This window comes from Coenobita brevimanus, chromosome 62 (assembly GCF_032717465.1).
Source record: "Coenobita brevimanus isolate Jiangsu-jjx chromosome 62, ASM3271746v2, whole genome shotgun sequence".
Taxonomy (NCBI): Eukaryota; Metazoa; Arthropoda; class Malacostraca; order Decapoda; family Coenobitidae; genus Coenobita; species Coenobita brevimanus.
The window spans coordinates 31,110,486-31,130,562 of record NC_137015.1 but is presented as its reverse complement, the minus strand read 5'-3'; the positions used below and the strand labels follow the sequence as shown (position 1 = coordinate 31,130,562).

The 20,077-nt window shown below is 42.5% G+C and overlaps 1 protein-coding gene and 1 non-coding gene across 2 annotated transcripts in view; one reads left to right on the top strand and one right to left on the bottom strand.

Annotated features, from left to right (window-relative positions):
• Positions 1-20,077, bottom strand: part of LOC145404056 (uncharacterized) — a 259,743-nt gene that overhangs the window by 165,465 nt on the left and 74,201 nt on the right. The window lies entirely within an intron of this gene.
• On the top strand, positions 15,323-15,441 carry LOC145404236 (5S ribosomal RNA). Its single transcript, XR_013898166.1, has one exon. It is a non-coding gene; the product is annotated as a 5S ribosomal RNA (ribosomal RNA).

Below are 20,077 nucleotides of genomic sequence, written 5' to 3'. Positions count from 1 at the left end.
GTGAATAAACAGTGAATAAACTCCAATACCTCGCCACTAGACCACAAGGGAATTTAGTGTTGTGCAGTGTTAAGAAATTAGAATTTAGAGTGCAAAGGATTAATTGTGGAGTCTAAAATGGCAGCTGAAACTGGTGTGGTGCAATTAACAATGTGCAGTGTTAAACAACTATAACTCACTGTGCAAAAAATTATCGTAAGTGCAGCACAACACTGGATTATGGTACGTGCTTCAAGAGCATTTTCATCACTGCCAAAACCTGAGAAGGCAGCCACAGACGTGCTGTAAGTGGCTGATGTACAGCCACTTCTAATTCCTCATTCTTTGGTTCCTTTTCATTTATTTCATGCTTTATGTCCATTATTGGTGTGAATAAGGTCTTAAATAGATTTAAATAGGTGCTATGCATGTCCGGTAGGGAGTTATTTAGGTGGCTTTCAAAGTTAGGCTGGGTTAGGGTCCTTAAGTACCAGTCCAGGAGCCAGGGGCCCACTTTCCGGACATGCCTTTGGCTCTATTACCTCGGATAGTGGAGGGATTACTGTATATGTATATGTATATATACCTGTATATATATATAAGTAAGCCCTCTAATATCCGAACACCCAATATCCGAACATCCCCACTAACCGGACATAATCGTCCTGGGATCCAATATTCCCAAAATGGGCCAAAAACCGCAAAAAATTTGAAAAAAATCTGACTTTTTTCCCTCCCGTAATTTGAAATTCCCGCCTGGCGTCGAACAGCTGTTACACCATGGTCCCTTCACCTCTTCCATCCTCCCCCTCCCCCCTCCCCTGTCAGGGTTGCCATTTGGTATTTTTCATTACCAAGTGTGGGCCAATTTGGTAATGAAAAATTTGTTTGGTAATGAATCAGAATAATGCATTACCAAATGGATTTTTCACATGTATGAGGATACACAGGATGGAGATGGTGGATTGTTTGCTCTCTCTGATTAATCTGCTACCCTACATATTGTGAAACTAATCAACATGTTAGTTATAAGGAGAGTGATTACATGTATTTCCACATGTATATATAATTAGTGAAGAATAAATGCTAGCTTTACGAATTTGGTAATGAAAAGTTAAATTTGGTAATGAAAGTTGAGGAGATTGGTAATGTGGCCGTTGCGATCTGGCAACTCTGTTACCCCACCATCATCAACAGTCACAGTCTAACTCCGATCGAGAGCAGATGCTTATAGCAGTGCAAGCCACAGGTGCTTGTTTTTTGTGAATAAACAGTGAATAAACTGCAATACCTCGCCACTAGAACACACGGGAATTTACAGTGTTGTGTAGTGTTAAGAAATTAGAATTTAGAGTCCAGAGGATTAATTGTGGAGTGCAAACTGGCAGTTCAAACCAGTCCAGGAGTCAGGGACTTGTAAGTACCCAGAATGTTTAATATTGTATAAACTCACCTCTAAAACCTCATTTTATGGTTCTTTTGCATTTATTTCAGTCTTTTATGTCCCTTATTGGTGTGATTTGGGTCTTAAATAGGTGCAATGCATGTCCAGAGGGAGTTGTATAGGTGTTTTTCTGAGTTAATGTCCATAAGTACAAGTCCAGGAGGCTGGGGCCCAATATCCGGACATGCCTTTGGCTCTATTACGTCGGATATTGGAGGGATTACCGTATATATATACTGTATGTATATACATACAGGGTGTAACGCGACGTATGACAAAAACTTACACCAATGATCTATCATGTAATTTTCAGTGTATTTTCTTCTGTAACATATACTCTCTGCTACCCCAGTTAAGTACCTAGCATTCGGCTGTTTAAGTGTAAAAGTTTTGGCTTGCATGTGCCACTGGGTAAGAGCTTCGCAGGTCAACGGGAGACGAGTATCATTAGCTTATATTGTACTGTACGTAAAAATCCCATATCCTATCAGTTGAAACGAGTTTTAAGAAGAAACTCTACGTAGTCTATTGATTCTTTAACATCAAGTCATGCATTCCTGCAATTCTTTTGCACAAATCGTCTGTAAATTAAGGATTAAATTCAAATTTTATGGCTTGCGAGAGAATAGGGTGGGAGGAGAGGGGCTGGTGTGTTGTTGCCAGTTATGTAATACAGTATTTGGTTTCTAGGATATTGCTACCAGCATTATCATAACACCCACTGCTCATTCAATAGAAAAAACATTATTGTAATCGGTGACTAGCATTACTTTATGTCAGAAGTAATATTATTATTCATTACAATTTCTCTGCTGCAAGTAAACGTGGCTCCATTTCTTTCATATGATGCTGACGTGAGAACAGTGACACAGGATTGTCAATGTAACGACTATGCAGCTAGACCTATTTTTTGCTTCTACCTAGCAGCACTATTTAACATCTGGCAACATGATATCTAGCTACATTCTGGATATTTTTGCCATTTTTAGGTGATATTCAAGAGATTTAATCGTATTTTCTAGCGATGTTTTGCTGTGTTTACTATCTAGGGACATTCTAGCAAGTTTTCAGGACTAAACTAGCGAGATTGATGACAGGGACTTGGCAACCCTGCGTCCACTGTCATTTGAACAGGAAAATTTGCAGGCGAGGCACACACTTCAAATACTGTTCTCTGCGTTCAGCTGTTTATGGGGTTCAGCTTCACTTGTTCGTGAAACAGCATGCCACGTACGTACAGCAATGAAGAATATGCAGATATCGTCTATTTTAACGGATTCTGCGATGGAAATGCCAGTGCTGCAGAGAGGAATACAGGTGGAGATACCCAATGGCGCTATGTTTACTTGCAGTGGAAAAACTGTAATAAATAGTATTGTTTTTTACTAAAAGTGAGGCTAATCTCCCTTTACAATACTGTTTTTCCATTGAATGAGCTGTGGGTGTTATGATAATGCTGGCAGCAATATCCTAGAAACCAAACATTACATTAACTGGCAACAACACACCAGCCCCTCTCCTCCCTCCCTACTCCCTAGCAAGTCATAAAATTTGAATTTAATCCTTAATTTACAGTCAATTTGTGCAAAAGAATTGCAGAAATGCATGATTTGATGTCAAAGAATCAATAGACTATGTAAAGTTTCTTCTTAAAACTCGTTCGTATTGACAGGATGTGGGATTTTTATGTAAGTACAATATAAGCTAATAATACTCGTCTCCCGTTGCCCTGTGAAGCTCTCACCCAATGGCACATGCAAGCCAGGAACCTTATAAACAGCTGAATGCTGGGTACTGAATATGGGTCGCAGAGAGTATATGTTATAGAACAAAATATACTCAAAATTGCATGACAGATAATTTGTGTAAGTTTTTGTTATACATTGCATTACACCCTGTATATATATACATATATATATATATATATATATATATATATATATATATATATATATATAATATATATACTGTATATACAGTATAAGGAGAAACACATTGAGGTGGATTGGCCATGTGGAGAGGATGGTAGTGAAAGACTGATGAGGAGAGTGTATGTGATTGAGGTGGAGGAAGGGAGAGGAAGGGGGAGGCCAAGGATGAGATGAAGGGATGGAGTGGAGAGGTATAAGAGAGAGGGGGGTGTGAGCTGGGAACAGGGCAATGAAATGGCAGGGGACAGGGCAACATGGAGGCAATTTGTTTGTGGCCACCCCTTACAGGATTAAGGTGTCTGGCAATAGACCGATAGATAGACTGTACACACACACACACACACACACACACATATATATGTACAGCTCAATCCTCGTAAATCGCGTGTTCATAAATCACGGATTCGTAAATCATGGCTAGGTGGCCGTCAGAATGCCGGCAACCTTAAATCACTGTTAAGTCAGGAAAATCACAGATCTAGGCACCCAAGTGGGCCTTTTCCGAAGAGAACCGTAAACCGCGGCATTCAAACTGAAAATAGCGACCCAACAACCAATCACCGCGCGTCCCTGGTGGCATATGTGCATACTACTGACGCCATGTTGTTGTTCTTGTCCCGCCAATCCGCACACTACAGACCGTTGCCGTGGAGTACGAGAGTTACCTGCCTTTTTGTGCAACTTCCCCCCGCCTCCTACCTGCCATGGCCCCTTCCGACCCCCCAGTGAAGCGCTCTAAGCAGTATGGCGTCAAGAAGCTGCCGCAGTTGTCGTACAGTCAACGTTTGGAGCTCATTTGTCGTGTTGAGAGGGGAAAGAAGTTTTCAAAGCTGGTGAAAGAGTTTGGGAAGAACAAGTGCTGAGAGGTTCTAAGTTCTTCCCAACACCACCCCACTCCATTCACTTAAGCAATTTCGTCATAGGATTAAGGTGAGATCCCTTAATACATGAACTGGATATTCCTAAATTCATATGATTGTGTTTGATGGTGCCTAGATAGGTGTAGGTAGGGTGCTATGGAGGCGAGTTGGCCAAAGTCCAGACCCAAATTAATTTTTCACTTAAGAGTTATTATTCATAAATCACGGCAGTGGTCCAGACCCAAATTGCCGCGATTTACGAGGACTGACCTGAATATATATATATATATATATATATATATATATCTCATCTCTCATCTCATCTCATCCCATCAGCCGTTTGAGTGTCCACTGCAGGACCGGCCTATCCCGACCGAAGTGGGGACGATACAGCCAATGTATCTCTACCAAGTGGCTTACTCTGTCTGGTAAAGATTGTATGTAGGGTGAGAAGTGCTTGTAAGTGTAACTGTAGTGTTGGAGTGGCTTTGGATGTGTATGTAGTCTGTGAACCAAATGTAATCGGCCCGCACAAACCAACCGGTGCAAGCATACTTTACAGTATGCAACACTGGTTCAATCACAGCACCCCTTGTGTCCGCCAAGCAGTACGTAGCCAGAAGAACGCTCCCAAAGCTTATTACCCTGGCAAGGCGCGAACCCTTGTTCTTCAGTGTACGAAAATGCACACTTTACCACAGAGGCTCATATATATATATATATATATATATATATATATATATATATATATATATACTGTATATATATATATATATATATATATATATATATATACAGTACATATATATATATATATATATATATATATATATATATATATATAATATATATATATATATGTATATATATATATAAACAAGTATACCTCAATATATGATACCCCGGCTTAACAATAGGGGTAGAAATACCACCATCCCCTGTCTGATGATGGCCAATCCCTGGTTTAACAATGGGATTTGATTTTTTTTTTTTTTTTTTTTTTTTTTACCGATTTTGATGATATTTTAGACTAAAATTGAGTGTTTAGGTTGATTTATAAACTGTTTTTAGACTTAGATTAATGTGTTTTAGCCATAGGTGGGGTGAACACTGTCATTTTAGGGTACAGTTTACTAAGCTTGATTTTTTCCAGACTTATATTTGACGATTTCCAGATTTTATTTGTTGGTTTTATTGAGCTATTTACAGCTGTCAGGCTTAGGTTTGCTTCTTTTACAGCTGTTAGGCCACTGAGATTGGCTTTAAACTTGTTTCTGGACTCATTTGGGTGGGTTTAGGACTTGGCTGGGGGGGAACCAAAGGCTCGACAACACATCCCTATATTTTACATGTTAAATCTATCCCGAGATAAGATACCTCGCCTAACAGTGGGTTTTTACTTAACCAATTGTTAAACCAGGGTATACCTGTATATATATAAATATATATACAGTAAACCCTTGATGCTGCCAGGGGTTAGGGAACAAAGACCCCCGTGAGAATGGAAAATCCATGAGCATCAAATCAGTCACCCCTCCCACACTGAAAATATGCGTACATGATAAAGAAAACGGCTTCTGATGGCTTAACCTGTAACATCCTGCCATCAGCATGGTGCCGACAGTACAAAATATCTCGCTTAATCCCACCGACATGATGGTGCCAACAGCTAAATTCGAGCGCTGTAGTGTGTCTCAAACTGCTTCAGTCTAGCTAATTTTTTGCTAAGGAATAGCTTACCGTATTTGCAACACTGTGCCATAGCACTTGTAGCACCGAGTTTGTTTCTGCGTGGGTGGGTAACATCAATGTGCCACTGCCCTTCATAGAGTCAAGATGTCGCGAAAATCACGCCATGTTTCCACCTCGCTGGGTTGGAGGAGGCTGTTGGATAGGCACACGGACCCCATCTGTCTCTTCATTTAGTAATTCTTCAAAAGAGGAAGACCTGGATGACTCTTCTGGGGAGGAATATGAGCCAGTGGAGGAGGATACTGAGAACGAGGAATCCCCCAGTCTCCCCTCCCGGTCCTCCTCCCCCCTCCTATACCTCATACCAATTAATCTGGCCAGGCATGTATGGCAACACTGTTCCTGCCGAGATTCTGATTGGTTGGAGGTGTTTGTTCGATTTCGTTGTTGCTTAAACCGATACTGTCTGTATTATCAGATGTGATACTGAGTTTGTCGATAATACAATCGTCAAAAGCAATAAGAAATCTGTTAGATACTTAACAACAATGAAGTTTTCGTTGGAAAATAGAGATATGAGTCAACAAAGTATTATAACAGTCAAAGTCAAGGTCAGCATTCGAACAATTCCTTTAAATCTCTAACACTCCGTAATATAACAGAAAATTAAGGAAACCTGCCTAATCTAAGTGCTGGTATAACATTTCAATTTTAAGATCAGTCCTTACTGTGATAACAGACAATATAGAATGAAACAGTTTTCCATTAGCCTACTTTGATTTTTCGCGATTTTTTCAAACCTCCCTCCCCGCAGAACTAGTCTTTTCATTAGAATTTTTAATTATTCCGAGTTGTGGCACGATTTAAGGGTGCGGACTGATCTTAAAATTTAAATGCGTGTTATACCAACGCTTAGATTAAGCAGGTTTTCTTAATTTTCTGTTATAATACGGAGTGTCGGAGATTTAAAGGAATTGTTCGAATGCTGACCTTGACTTGGACAGTTATAATACTTTGTTGACTCTATATCTCTATCTTCTTACGAAAATTTCATTGTTGATAAGTATATAACGGATTTCTTATTGCTTTTGACGATTGTATTGTCGACAAACTCAGTATCACATCTGATAATAAAGAGAGCATCAGATTTAGCAACAACGAAATCGAACAAACACCTCCAGTCAATCAGAATCTCGGAAGGAACAGTGTTGCCATACATGCCTGGTCAGATTAATTGGTATGAGGTATAGCTGAGAGGGAAAACGTTGCTCGCGGTGTGGGAAACTGGGCTAAAAACACGACGGACGGCCATCTTGCTCTTATTTTTCCTATAAGGAGCACTTTTTTTTTTGCTTTTCCTTGATTTATATGTCCTTTTGGACTGTTTTATGCAATAAACATTTGTTCCGCTTTTGGTCCGGGATTGGGTGGGAATAAAATTGAAGAATGCCTGGGATGATACGGGTTACTGATAATGATAAATAATTATGCATGATCATAATGCAAAATACAATAAATTGTAATAGAAAAGGTTTTAAAAATACCATACAGTACAATAATGTCAATATTTTCTCATCAATTCTCATCAATGTACAATACATTCTCCTCAATTCACCTTTCTGTAGGAAGATTAATGATTGGAAATATAGTTAAGTATGATGAGTTATTGGGCACCATTCAAACTCCGTATTTTTTCATTTTATTTGATTATTCAATATTATTTATCACCAGTGAAAAATCTGCAAGTAATCAAATCCCGAGCTTCAAGTCCGCGAGCATCAAGTGTTTACTGTATACCATGTACTATATCCATCCATCCATCATCCAATCCTACGTTGTCCCATGAGGGGCGTAGGAGCTCGGGGACAGGCAAGTTGGTCCTGACATTTAAGATGAGAGTGACCAGCCTCACTCATCCCAGAGTGGCATTATGTGAGCAATAAACCCCAACCACCCCTTCGATATAAACCTGCACTGGCTCAGTCCGATTGGAGCACCTCAAGTACCCACTGAACCACCAGGCGCCAAAACTTGGTTATATGGTCACCACCCAGTGTAGTAAATGGTTTCCTGGTGTACAGGAAACCATTTTGCCTGTCACTCAGTGTAGAGTCACCCACAGGCAGAAGGAAGAGGAAAGAATGAAGGAAAGAAAGACAGAAGGGAGAGTGTTAAGTCACCTGTAGGCAGAAGGACAAGGAAAGAAAGAAGGGAAGAAAGACAGAAGTGGATGAAAGGAAAGGAGGGTGGAGGAGAGAAAAGGGCAGACACCCGACAGCAGCACTACATGGAGTGAGTGGATGGTGAGCGCCCTCACTTACAGTAATTCTTGTAAGACCAGGACACCCAAGTCCCAGACACCCCAATTCCCAGATATTTTAGGCCCGGGCCTTCGGAACCCAAAAATGGTCCCAAAACGTAAAGATGTAAAATTAAATCTGGGGATTTTTTTTTTTTTTTTTCCAACCATATTTTGAACTTGGCCTGCAGCACCGAAAAGCTGTATTTTGCCGCATAGTTCCGCCAACATCCAGCAGGGCAACACTTCCTCCTCCCCATTTCCTGCCTACCCATCGTCGAGAGTGCACGCTCGTCACCATGGCCACCCATGTGCTCACTTTTGTGCTGGTGCCCTGCCTGCTGCAGGCCCTCTTGTTTCTCTGCTGCCTCTTACTCGTATGTGAGACGATGGCCCCACCAACCGAGAAGAGGAAACAAATGGTTCTCACTCTGAAGAAGAAGAGGGAAATACTGGACAAGGTGGACATGGGACGGTCAACATCCCGCATCGTCCGAGAATTCAACCTGGCCCGCTCTACCTTGTCCGATATCAAGAAATCCCGGGGCAAACTCACCCAGTACACGGCTGACTTCACATCAAAGACCAGAAGCAACGTGCAGAAGAAGAGTATGTGCCCTCCTAGGTTTGCAGAAATCAACCGCTCTACGCTGATTTGGTACCATCAACAACGTGCTGCTGGTGTTCTAGTGCATGGTACGGAGTTGATGGCTGCTGACGAGAAGTTTGCAAGGTTACACGACACCCCAGACTTCAAGGCATCCGAGGGTTGGCTCTTCACTTTCAAGTTATAACATGGACTTATCAACCGTAAGGCCCATGGCGAAGCTTTGGACTCCCAACGAGGAGGGAGTAGAAGAGTCTCGGCAGAAGGTGAAGGGCTTGATTGACAGGAAGGGCCTCAGTCTCGGTCAAGTCTACAACGCTAACGAAACTGGTATATTCCATTGCTCTCGCTACCAATGAACACTCTAGCAGAGGAGACGGAGAAGCGTGTACATGGCTGCAAGCTCTACAAGCAGCAGATACCTGCTTTGTGTTGCGCCAATCCCAACAGCATGCACCGGTTCAAGCCCGTTACTGTTGACCGTGCAAAGCAGCCTCAGTGTCTTTTTGGGGTGTTGGGTGTCCTTCCTGTCGTTTGGTACCATTCTGTGAAGGCTTGGTTCACTGCAAAGTTCTTAAAAGACTGGTTTCACCACCACTTTGTCAAGGGAGTCATCCATTATCAGACGAACACACTGGCAATCCCACGCGACCAGCTAAAAGCTCTCCTTTTCTTGGACAATGCACCTGCACATCCGTCCAACAAGGAGCTGGTGGTTGAGAATGGCCGCATTAGGTGTTTGTTTTTGCCACCTAACACTACTGCTCTCATCCAACCAGTGGACCAAGGAGTGATCATGGCGACAAAGAGGATGGACCATCGGAAGTTCCTGGATGAGGTGATGGTTGTTCTCGAGGACAAGTACAGGGAGAGATGGGACACGTGAGGCCAGCGGACTGTGGAAAACCTTCGCCGCTACAACCTCAAGTCAGCCATCTACAACTGGGCCAGTGCATGGAGGGAAGTCTCTGTCAAGACTCTGGAAAGTGGTTGGTCTCGTCTGCTTCTTGTAGCCGATGTGGTGCACGACTATCTAGGTTTTGACGTGGATGACTTTCATGCACATCTTCGTGCAGCTGGCGATGAGGTGGATGTGGACGAAGTGCATGAGTGGTTGGATGACGATGAGGACGATCCTGGGTATTAGGTCATATATGATATAGAGATCGCATCGTCAGTTGCAGGTACAAGTACCCAGCTTCAAGATTCCAATGAGGACGGTAAGGATGACGAGGACTTCTCTCAGCACGCCACTACTCCAGCCATCCCCAAGCTAAGCGCACTCTGGGAGCATGTTAAGTTCGTTCTGGACTACCTTGAATACCTGGACTGCGACCGGGAGATGGGGCCCCTGGCACTTGTGGAGGAAGTGCAGGTTTTTAGGCAGTCCATCATCACTCGCCAGAATCGCTGTTCCTTACATCAATCAACCACTGACAGTTTCTTCAGGCCCTTGATCCCCGCTGTGCCCATCCCTAGCTCCACACCACTGCCTCACAAAGACAGGCCATCCACCTCCGAGCCATAGCCCAGCACATTGGCCACGGTGAAGTCGCCACTGGATGTGAGTTTGCGGATTTCTTCGGAGTCGTCTGCAGTGGATAGTCCATCTCCACATCCCAGTGACGCGCCTCAGCCGCCTGCAACACCTACTCCCAGACTCTGACAGTGAATAAACAGCAAAAACTCGCCACTAGAGCATAAGGGAATTTACAGTGTTGTGCAGTGTTAAGAACAGAATGAGCAGTGTTAAGAAATTAGAATTCAGAGTGTAAAGGCTTAAGTGCATAGTGCAACACTGATGAGTTTCTAGTGCAGCACAAGTAAGAAAAGAATGTGCAGTGTTAAGAAATTAGAATTCAGAGTGCAAAGGATTAAGTGCAGTGCAACACTGGATTACTGTACATGCTTCAGGTGCATCTTCATACTGTCAGAGTCTGAGAGGAAGCGGGTTATTATTCGCGACGGCCACGGACATGTTGTAAATACCCTGAATACTGCTAAATATTTTCCAGACTCACCTCTAAATCCTCATTCTCTGGTTCCTTTTCATTTACTTCATGCTTTCTGTCCCTTATTTGTGTGAATACGGTCTTAAATAGGTGCTATGCATGTCTGGTAGGGAGTTATGTAGGTGGTTTTCTGAGTTAGGCTGGGTTAGGGTCCACATGTACCTGTCCAGGGGCTATTTTCCCAAGTCCTGGACAAACCCAAGTTTCGGACATGCCTTTGGCTCTATTACGTCGGGTCTTGGAGGGATTATTGTATATATATATATATATATATATATATATATATATACAGTAATCACTCTAATATCCGGACGCCCAATATCCAAACATCCCCACTATCCGGACATAAGAATGTTTCATACTGTACTTTTTTCCATACTATACTTACCTCATTTCACTCTTTAATGTCCTTTAATGGTGTGAATAGGGTGTTAGGAGCTATGCATGTGCAGTAGGAAGGTGTTTTTCTGAGTTAGGATAGGTTAGGGTCCATAAGTACCAGTCCAGGAGCCAGTCACCAGAATGTTTATTATTGTATGAACCTACTTCTAAACCCTCATTTTATGTTTCTTTTGCGTTTATTTCAGTCATTTATGTGCCTTATTGGTGTGATTTGGGTCTTAAATAGGTGCTATGCATGTCCAGAGGGAGTTGTATAGGTGTTTCTCTGAGTTAGGGTCCATAAGTACAAGTCCATAAGCTGGGGCCCAATATCCGGACAGAACCAATATCCGGACCTACCTATGGCTCTATTACGTCGGATATTGGAGTGATTACTGTATATATTATATATATATATATATATATATATATATACAGTCACTGTTCACTTAAAGCGTGAATATCATTCCTGGCAAGTCCTGCTTTATGAAAATTCCAAGTTATACTGCCATATGTTTACATGTTAAAGGGTTTCATGGTACCCAAGCCAGCCCCAGCTTCACCTTTTGGGACAGTTTTCTGTGATTTTTCCCAGGATATATACCTACCTAAAAATGACTTCAGTACATACAAACAATGAAGGATTCCTCATCTTGGACTGAATAGTTTGTAGGCTTCCTGGGGAGAGGTCGAATGGGGTTCCAAGGCAGGGCAGGATTCCTACTGGTCTCCAGCACGGTCCTCTGGCCACGCCGGCTCCACAGAGTCCTTCATACATTTCTAGAGTCAAGTGGAACTCCTTCACTCTCACGTCAGTTGCGGTACACGACCATGTACCTTTCCATCATAAAAAGCGCTGGGTCAGACGAATAGTTGACTCATTGACTTAGCACTTTTTGGCGATGGCATAATTACGTCCTCCTCTCTCCTTCCGTTTGACCACGTCAAGTTTCTGCTCCTGGATCAAACTCTTCTGCCGTTTTGCTGAGTCACGGTGGGGCGGCATGGTCAGGCTGGGTAAGGTGGCCAAAAAAAAAAAAAAAAAAGCAAAGTTAACACACAGCACATGTGGAGGAACAGCAGGCAGAGGGTTGACTGGAGTGACCCAGGAATGCTCAATAGACCGTGATGATACCCTGCGCAGACATGTATACGTTGCGGGCAGATGCAACGCACACTATGACTAAATCTGCCCACGTTTCGTCTGTTTTTTACCGTGTTTTGACCATTTTTTTTGCGTAATGACTAAATATTCCATAATTTGCTTTTCACTATCGTAGCAGCGTATTATGTTCTTTTAAGAAATGGGCAATCTCTCCACCCGCGTAATATTTGTCAAAACCGCGTTTTGACCATTTCTTGGACTAAAAAAAAAAAGGGCCGTTATGACTAGTTTCATGCTCTCTGACTGCATGATATGTGAGCAGTGACTGTGTATATATGATATGTGTGTGTGTAGAGAGAGAGAGAGAGAGAGAGAGAGAGAGTGATCTTGCATCTAACGAGTTCACATTTAACGAATTCACATCTAACAACACTACTGGACCTCTACCCATATTCATATCCAACAAGGAGGAGTCGAATCTAATGAAAAAAATCCTGGGAATGTGGTTCAAATCTGCCGCCACCTTGGTTGAGTGTGTGACGTCACTGGCATCCACCCTCCCCTCACACTGCCTATCCCCAGTCTCCTACCTCAGTCCAAAGCAAAGAAGAAAACAAAAAAGAAAACAAGACTACCGATCTAGCACAAATGGAAGAGTTTCGGTGTGGTACTAGCACACAGAGTCTCTGTGGGTGGGAAAGATGTTACCTTTGCTCCAGAAACTAAACCAGGAGCACAGTGAAACCTATGCAAAAAAAGTAAATGAAAGAAGACCAACAGTTATCACCGTATATTGAAACAAATGTCGTGATCTTGGGGAAGTTGTGGGAAATCTCGATGGAAATGAAGGATGAGAGCCTATGAGTGATGATGATGAGAACATAGAGAATCTTCTTGGTGACATTTCTGATGACTTTTCTGAATTTGTTGGGAGGGAAAAGAATGCAGACTAAAGGATAACAAAAACTCGGGGAAGCATCCCGAGAGGCAGTGGAGAGCGAGAGGAGAGAGGAGGGTGGTGATGGTGATGGTGGTGGTGAAGAGAAGGGAGGAGGAGCGGCTTGGCAGTCTCCCTTCCCGCCTCGGATACTACTTTTTGTCTTACCCACGCACCTCATTCATCACTCACAGGTGAGTTATCCACATTATTTCTTCTTTATTTTATATTTTTTATCACTATGTATGATCATATGACTTAAATTAACGCCAATAACTTACATAATGAATGAAAATATGGTCATAATAGGGGTTCGATCCAATTTTTTTGTACCTATTATAATTTTTCCCATATGTTTATGTATTCGCATCTAACGAATTCGAATCTAATGAGTGTTTTTTGGTACCTATTATTCGTCAGATGCGAGATCTTACCGTATACTGTGGTAGGCAGGGGTACTTCGTGGAAGGTGGGGGTGCTCACCATCCACTCACTTGATGTAGTACTGCTCTCAGGTGTCTGCCCTTTCCTCTCCTCCAACCTTCTTTCTTTCCATCCTCTTCTGTCTTTCTTTCCTTCATTCTGCCTGTGGGTGCCTCTACACTGACAGAAAGCCACATGGTTTCCTGTCCACCTGGAAACTATTTACTACACTGGGTGGTAACCATATAACCAAATTTTGGTGCCTGGTGGTTTAGTGGGTAATTAAGGTGCACCAATAGGATTGAGCTGGTGAAGGTTTATATCCAAAGGGTGGTTGGGGTATACTGCTCACGTAATGCCACTCAGGGATGAGTGAGGCTGGTCACTCTCATCTTAAATGTCGGGACCAACTTGCCTAGCCCCGGGCACCTATGCTTCTCGTGAGGCAACGTAGGATTGGATGATGGATATATATACATATACTGTATATATATATATATATATATATATATATATATATATATATATATATATATATATATATATATATATATATATATATATATATATATATATATATATGTATATATATATATATATATATATATATATATATATATACAGGTATATATATATATAAATATATATATGTATAAATATATATATATATATATATATATATATATATATATATATATATATATACAGTAGACCCTTCTTATCCGCGGAATTTGCATCCGCGGATCAAACTTATTTTAATACTGTACTATACACTGTAACTTAATTTGAAAGTGGCATGCAACTCACACTTCATTTGTAGCTACAGTTAACACACCCGCACCCACGGACATTCCCGATACTCAGCCAGTCTTATTGTAAACACCAATCGGTTTGTTACTTACATCGTCTACTGTACTTCATTGTGTGAGTGAAAAATGGCTCCCAGGAAACAAGTAAAGGATAAAAGCAATCTTTCTAAGCCAAAGGGAAAGCGTAAGGTGTTATCTGGTGTCCTGTCAGTAAGGTCAGACTAGACTCACAACTTACCTACAGTGCCGCCACACATCTCGTCACCTTGGCACATTGGCACTGTAGGAACTGCACTACAATCATTGTCATCATCATACAACAATCATCGCCATCTATACAGCAATCATGATCGTCATACAGCAATCGTCATCATTGTACGAAGGTTATGAAGAGAACACCCAGACTTTTGGTGAGTGTTAATATGTTTTTGTAATAATATGTAAAGTATGTTTTTATTTTTTCAGGGATGTGCTTAGCTTATGTGGAAATAAAAAGCCATTTTGTGATGATGACTTGAGTATTGCTGCCTACTTCTTCCTTAGCCTTTATCATTATTATCCTGTGCCTGCCCTCCTCTCTTCTTATTTCTCTGTCACTTCTTATTGCTTTTCTTTCCTTTACAGGTGGCTTTACATTGAGTGACAAGCCAAATGGTTTCCTGTAAGCCAAGAAACCATTTACAAAACTGGGTGGTAACCATATAACCAAACCATACGTGCTCCCTACGTGTCAACAAGTGGGTTGGCAGAGGGTTAGTGCCCCTCCCCATAAAACAAATAACTCAAAGTCAAATGGCCACCCCTTACGGGATTATGGCATCTGACAATACATATATATATATATAAAACGGCCATGCCACATTGAGTACACCGCTTCCCGTCCGATCAGCGAAGTTAAGCAACGTTGGGTCTGGTTAGTACTTGGATGGGTGACCGCCTGGGAACACCAGATGCTGTTGGCATAACGTTCTCCCTACGTGTCAAGTGGGGTTGGTGGAGGATTAGTGCCCCTCCCTGTAAAACAATTAACTCTAAGCCCTTGGCCACCCCGTTTGGGATACATGGCGTCTGGCAATGAATGAATATATAATACATTTGTAACATATATATATATATATACAGTAGGCTCGCACAGTGAGCGAGAGATTGGGCGGTCCACGACCTCGCGCACTGGGAATTCGCGTACTGGGAATACATAATCTTATGGGAAAAATTACATATGGGCGGTACCCTCTAATACCTGGACATTTTTTGGCCCTTAGAGACATAAAAAAGGTCAAATTTTTCAGACACTGTACTACAGATATAGCCGCAATAACAAAAATATGGGCAGTCACCTTAAAAAGAGTAGACAACAGGCCTGATGGACTTAAACAACAGGGGTTCTGAGGCACGGCAACGCACTTACAGTGCCCCCGCCACCACCCCGGCCGCACCACGCTTGTTTAACAGTTGCCAATGTTGTATTATTCCAGGCTTTGACGAAGAAATTTACGGCCTGTTGAATGTTACATTTCTTCCAGAATGCAGCAACAGTCATTATGGTGGGGGTTGCAGGTATGCCAGGTGAAGCAGGTGAGTCAGGTGGGGCTGTGAGGTGGAGAGGGAGGCGGCTGGTGAGTCAGGTGGGGCAGTGGAGGACGACGGTGGGTAGGGAGTATCCTCCCTCTCCTCGCTACTGCTCACATTTTTGGCAATTTCCTTCATCTCTTCTTGCTTGTTTGTTTCATTCCTCATCTTGTTATGGACGTATTGGCAGTATAACAACTTGGTATTCACGAAATAAACAACAATATTTTAGAAACTGGGTATCTATTCTAACTTACTGTTATTGCGGAAAACGTTATTATTGAAGCTGTTATTGGCAATATCTTATTGTAGACTCCTCTTGAGCACCTTCCCCATGAGCCTCTAGGTCACTATTGGCGCGTTGTGTGTGGAGGGGGTCACGTACTGATGGAAAATGGCGTTTCTAAGCCACTTCTTGCCTCTACCTCGTGTTTTGCGGGGTAAACTCGCGCATTCAAGGTTTTTCGTTATGATTTTTGGTCACTCGCGCACAATGCGATCCGCGCACTGTGATGACGCGCACTGGGCGAGCCTACTGTATATATATATATATATATATATATATATATATATATATATAGATGGTAGGTGGGGGCGCTCACCATCCACTCACTTGATGTAGTGCTGCTCTCGGGTGTCTGCCCTTTCCTCTCCATCATTTTTTCCTTCCATTCTCTTCTGTCTTTCTTTCCTTCATTCTTTCCTTGTCCTTCTGCCTATGGGTGACTTTACACTCCCTCTTTTGTCTTTCTATCCTTCATTCTTTCCACTTCCTTCAGCCTGTGGGTGACTCTACACTGAGTGACAAGCCAAATGGTTTCCTGTGCACCAGGAAACCATTTACTATGCTGGGTGGTAACCATATAACCAAATTTTGGTGCCTGGTGGTTTAGTGGGTAATTATTGCGCTCCAATCGGATTGAGCCGGTGAAGGTTTATATCCAAGGGATGGTTGGGGTTTATTGCTCATGTAATGCCACTCAGGACTGAGTGAGGCTGGTCACTCTCATCTTAAATATCGGGACCAACTGCCTAGCCCCGGGCTCCTACGCTCCTCATGAGGCAATGTAGGATTGGATGATGGATGGATGGATATATATATAATGTACAGTATCTGCAACAAACATCATATTATATACAGTAACACGTCACACTGAATATCAAAAGAAAATATGGACCACCCTGACTGCTCATCAAAACAACAACTATCACTTAGTTACCAACTTAATGTTTGGGAAAGAACACTTCATTTACTAGTAATTTTTAGTGCCTTGTGACATAAAATCTAGCTACATTATGAAGAATTTTACAAGAAGGATAGAAATCTAACTTTATTATGGAGACTTTTACAGTCATTTCAGTATTGTCTATCTATCTATCTATCTATTGCCAGACGCCTCAATCCCGTTTGGGGTGGCCACAAACAAATCGCCTCCAAGTCGCCCTGTCCCCCGCCATTTCACTCCCCTGCTCCCAACTCACACCCCCCTCTCTCATATACCTCTCCACCCCATCCCTCCATCTCATCCTCGGCCTCCCCCTCCCTCTTTCCCCCTCCACCTCACTCACATACACTCTCTTCGTCAGTCTTTGACCCTCCATCCTCTCCACATGGCCAAACCACCTCAGTGTGTTCCTCATAACGCTTCCTATCACATCCACATCAACACCACAATGCTCCTTTATATCCTCATTCGTCAGCCTGTCTCTCCGTGTGACTCCACAGGCTCCTCTTAAATAACTCATTTCCACGGCTCTCACTCTTGACTTGTGTCCTTCCAACAACGTCCAAGCTTCACTTCCGTACGTTAGAGTTGGTATCACAATACTGTCATGTAGTAACTTTTTCACTTCCATGCTCACTTCCCTGTTTCTTATCACTGCTTTCAAAGAACCAGCAACCTTTCTTCTCTGCTGTACCCTTTCAAGCACTTCACCCTCCAAACCTCCATCCTTACTCATCACACTACCCAAGTACTTAAACGTACTCACATTTTCCAATTCCTCACCATCCAACCTCGCTGTACATTCACTGACTTCACCTCTCTCAAAGACCATCACTTTACTCTTCCCTACATTCACCTTTAGATTCCGTTTCTTACACACTCTCCCAAACTCATCCACCAAGCCTTGCAGCTCCCCTTCGTCTTCACTCAACAACACAGTATCATCTGCAAACAACAGTACAGGGAGTTTCCAAACACTATCCTCTCTCACCAGGGCCACTCCAACATCCACTACCCTACCTTGTACCTCTTTTATTACCCCATCCATGTACAGATTGAACAACCATGGAGACATGACACATCCCTGTTTCAACCCAACTTTCAAGGAGAAAAATTCACTTAGTTCACCATCCACACGCACTGCAGCCTTCGCACCATCGTACATACTCTTCACAGCATTCAACAACTTCCCATCTATTCCATATATTCTTAACACTTTCCACAATCCTAGTCTATCCACCCTGTCATATGCTTTCTCCAAATCCATGAAAGCCGCATACAACTTCTTTCCCTTCTCTAGAAACTTTTCCACTAAAGATCTGAGAATGAATATCTGATCTACACAACCTCTTCCCTTCCTAAAGCCTCCCTGTTCTTCTCCAACTAATTTTTCTGTTCTTTCTCTAACTCTGTCAATAAGTATCCTACCATATACTTTTCCTATTATACTAAGAAGACAAATGCCCCTATGATTACCACACACTTCTTTTTCCCCTTTTCCTTTGTACAAGGGAATAATTATACCTGACTTCCAATCCTCCGGGACTCTACCTTTCTCCCAGGCCAATCTGCACATCTTCCACATCCATTCTACTACTATCTCTCCCCCATGCTTCAGCATTTCACCACACACTCCATCAATTCCTGGGGCTTTCCTCAATTTAACTTTCTTCATTGCTTCCACAATTTCTATCCTACTGATTTCTTCCTGTCTTCTCACCTCCCTCCTTCTTCCAGCCATTCCCCAGCCACTTATACTCGCATTACTTCCATCCTCCACGTTCAACAATTCCTTAAAGTGTTCTCTCCATCTGCTCACTTTTTCTCCTTTCTCCACTAGTAATCTACCATTTTTATCTTTCACTCCCCTGCTAACTTCACTTCCACCCTGTCTTACTCTTTTCACCTCTTTCCAGAACATTTTCTTACAGTCCCTCCACTTTACACTCAAATTCCTTCCAAATTCCTCATCCACTCTCTTCTTACTCTCTCTTACTAATCTTTTCACCTCTCTCTTTCTTTCTACATATAACTCTCTCTTCCGCCTCTCAACTTCTTCCACGCCCCTATTTCTCATCCATTCATTGTATGCTTTCTTCTTTTGTGCCACAGCCCGTTTCACCTCTTCAGTCCACCACGCTGTTCCTTGCACCCCCCTCCGTCTTCTCTTCCTTCCACACACCACATCACATGCTGCACATATTTCTTCTGTAAATATTCTACACACACCTTCCACGTCCCTCATCTGCTCCAACTCATATTTGCCCAATCGTTCCTCCACTTCTCTCTTATACTCTGCCTTTTTCTCATCCTCTTGTAACCTTTCCACTCTCCTTGCAACTACTCCTTCCTCTCGTCTTTCCCTTCTTCTATTCCTCCATCTTACAGATTTTATATTTTTCTAGAGAACTGTCAATTTTTGTATTTACAGTAATCCCTGTACTATCCGGATACCCACTTTCCGGACTTCCCACTTACTGGACATTGTGAGCCCGGACCTTCGGAACCCAAAAATGGCCAAAAAAAGAAATAAATTCCCCCCAAATCTGAATTTCTTCCCACCTGTAATTGGAAATTGCTGCGCAGTGCCGAACAGCTGTTTACACCATGGCCCCTTCACCCCTTTCTTCCTCCCCCCTCCCTCCTCCCCAGTCAGGGTTGCCATTTGGTATTTTTCATCACCAAATGTGGGCCAATTTGGTACTAAAAAGTTCGTTTGGTAGTGAATCAGCATGATCCATTACCAAACAGATCTTTCACATGTATGAAGATATAGAGAATGGAGACGGTGGACTGTCTGCTC